This window comes from Fukomys damarensis, unplaced genomic scaffold, assembly GCF_012274545.1.
Source record: "Fukomys damarensis isolate Sample0158 unplaced genomic scaffold, DMR_v1.0_HiC HiC_scaffold_16, whole genome shotgun sequence".
NCBI classification, from domain to species: domain Eukaryota; kingdom Metazoa; phylum Chordata; class Mammalia; order Rodentia; family Bathyergidae; genus Fukomys; species Fukomys damarensis.
In genome coordinates, this window is record NW_022900928.1 from 83,413,110 (window position 1) to 83,416,628 (window position 3,519).

Below are 3,519 nucleotides of genomic sequence, written 5' to 3' on the forward strand. Positions count from 1 at the left end.
TCCTCCTCCTCTTCTTCTTCTTCTTGTATGGGGGGGATATAACTCAGAAACTTGCACTTTCAAGGCAGGTGCAGTGCCACTGAGCTAAATCCCCAGCCTGGGGGAACTGTAGAATAGCCCCCTCCTCTCCCAGCCATACATAGGAATGGTTTCAGACTCCAGGAAGGCCTACAGCACAGCTCTGGAAAGACCTCAGGGAGAACCATGAATAATGCACATAAAGAGACAGGCAGGAGCAGTGCCAGATGTAACTTCTCACGCTTGCCTGGCCTCAGAAATGTCAGCCAGCTTAATTGTACTGAGATTCTAGGTCAAAGAGGAATTTCCTTTATGTATATGTTTGAAAGAACTTCAGGCTAGCAAGCAAGCTGTCTTGGCTGGGCCTTCAAATCCCTAGAGAATTTGTTCTCTCCATTATTAGCAAAAAGCCAAGATTTAAGGTTTGCAATTTGTAAGAAAGCTTAAGAGCTGTGGGGGGAAGCACACACCTTCCAATGCCACCCACCTTGTGAGGCTCCTGGAGGCCTGGAAGGGGACTCAGAACAGTGAGTCACAGGGGCCCCAGAACCCAGCCAGAAATGTCTGCAGCAGCGCAGGAGTTTGAGGCAGTGAGCTGTCCCCTAGGAACCCAGGGGACCATGGTGTGTTAGCAGAACCCAGGCTTGAAGACTGTGCTATCTGAGCTTTCCTTGTGTGGAAAGCATGCTCCTGAGCCTATGCAAAGCCCTGTGCAGAGGGCTCCCCACCCACAGGGAGGCAGATGTAGACCAGGTCACTAAGCCATAAGTCCTCAGTACTAATGACTAGTGCCAGGGGTCATGGCACCACTAGACTTCTGTGAGACCACTTGGTCCAGGCTGATGGTTGTGGCCTCTCCACACACAGCACCAGGCATAGCCTACTCTCCTCTCTCTTCTCCTAAGTCCTTCAGTGTAAGGATGAGAAGCTGGCACAGTTCAGCACCTACATGCCCTCCTTTATGTGGACCCAGGATTCTGGCCATGTCCCATTGGGGTAAACCAGGCAGCCACTTGTGCCTGAGAGTTGAATATCCAGATGGTGGGAAGGTGGGCAGCCTGAGGGACAGGGTGCATGTGTCCCAGTCAGCCCAGCTCAGCGCCCTTCTCAGAGTGCTGACAGGTCAGGCTTGCAGAGCCTCCTTCAGAGCTGGGTGAGGGCTCCAGAAGAAAGGACCTGGTGTGGCCCGGCTTATACCCAGTGACTCTGCACCTCACACTGGGAGGTCAGCCAGGGTGATTTTCAAAAACGTTATCACTGAGGACTGGGAATTAGCTTAGTGACACCACAACAGCCTTACTAGCTCAAGATCCTGAGTTCAGTCCCTTTAAAAAAAAAAAGTGTTATCACTGGATGGATGATAAATGATCTTTCTGTTCTTTAGTATCCAACAGTTCATTTTGGGAAAATGGTGCAAATTTTGGTCTAAGAGAGCCATATCTCTCATAATGACACCATCCAAAGCCATCGCTGGTGGTCAGGAAGGACCCAAGCCATCACCAAGGGAACCCTCTACCGTGGCTGTCCTTTGGATGAGAGTGGATAGAGCAATGGGAGAACAGACAAGTCCTGATAGTCCAGGTTCTCTGACAACCAGTGATCCCCTCAGAACTCCAGGAACAAGGAGGCTCAAGGAAGAGACTTCTGAACTCCCATGCTGCTCCCATGTTCTGCCTCACACAGAGCTATAGGGGAGCTGTAGCACTAACGGGATCAAAAGTAAGAATCAGAGCAGGTGTGATGGTGTACCAGACATACACAAGGCTGAAGAAGGATGATCCAAAGTTCAAGAACAGCCTGGACACACAGTGAGACCCTTCCTCAAAATAAAAAGGATTAGGGATGTAGCTCAACATTCCCTGGGTTCAAGCCCCAGTACCTGGATGATGATGGTGATGATGATGATGATATGGGTCAAACACCTGTGAGTGTGAGATCCAGGTGGAGCAGTGCATGAGGTGGAGCCCAGATTACAGAAGGGACAGTGCTACCTTAGCATGCTGGCTGCCCTTGGGAATAGCCATACCACCTCAGAAGCCATGAGAAGTGGGGTCTGTTGGTTTCTGCAGCAGTGAGAGGGAGAAGTCAGGGCTCTCAGTACCTTAATGCCTGATCTTCCACAGAGGTGAGCGGCTCCATCTCTGGGTTCACATCTGCATGCAAGAGCTGGGGATTTAGCTCAGTGAGTCTGCCACCTGCCTCACAAGAGTGAGGACTCAAGTTTGATCCCTGGCGCACACACACACACACACACAAAGATTTGGGCACATCTGCATGCAGCCTTCACTGCTGGTCCATTGCTGGGAGAATAGTCCAGACCTCACTGCTATGGCCCACACCACTGAGTACTGGAGTAAACACTGATGTTTTGATGAACTCCATTTGTCCTTTTGCTATGGGAATTTTCTGGCAACTTCCAGCAAATCTTTACTGGGCTTCTGCACTGTATAATCCAATGCTGCCATTTGTGACACCATAGCTCTCCATCCTGAGGGGTCTGGCCTTGATAGGATGCCTCAGCACAGCCAATATTTCTCATTCACTCTAGATAGTGCCAAAGTGAAAGCCAGAGCACTGACTGAAGATTTTTAACATTTGGTTCCAAAGAGCACATTAAATCTCTTGTTGTTTTAAATGATGGATTCAAGTTAAAGTACCTAGAAATGGAATCAAGGCATGAAAAATGGTGTGGTCTGGTTGCCACTGCCCCAGAGCTGCAATGACACACTGGGTACAAACACTGTTAAGGAGAAGGGCCAGCCACTGGACAGCAAGACCAACAACCTGACTCAGGGGGCAGAGGGCAGAAAGAGACATCACTCTGGCCGATACATAAAAGCCAATCAACATGCAGAAGACACTTGATGTCACAATCAGAAAAACCCAAACCCAAACCACAGTGAGATTTCACATCACAATTGTTAGGATGACAGGTGTCCAGAAAAATAGGACTTTGGGAAATGAGGCTTCACATGTAGCCGATGGGAATGGACCACCAGGAGGATGTAGCCAACAGGAGGACATTCAGCAGCTCCTCAAAAATCTTGAAAATAAAATCACCACATGCCATGATTTTGTGTGCCGCCCCCAAATGTTTGTTTGCTGGAAACTTCATCCCTCAATGCTGCCTAGTCAGGAGGTACATGGGTCACAGTGGAGCATCAGAAAGAGTCCAAGTCTTTGGAGAATGGTGTAGCTACCCAGCAGTCATCCCTTTCCCCTCACATGGCCTGCTGGCCCTTCTTTTTCTGAATGAGTTGAAGCCACAGTGACCCTCACCCAAGGAAACAACTGCCTGACTTTGGACTCCTTGGACTCCAGAGCTGTGAGACAAAGCAAACCTCTCTTTTATAAGTGACCTGCTTTCAGGTATTCCCATATAGCAACAGAAAAAAGACAGCAAGTCACCACACAACCAGTAATCCCACTCCTGGATAAATACAAAGCATTGAAAGCAGAGTCTCAGACAGATGCATGCATGACAGTGCTCATGCAGCCTCA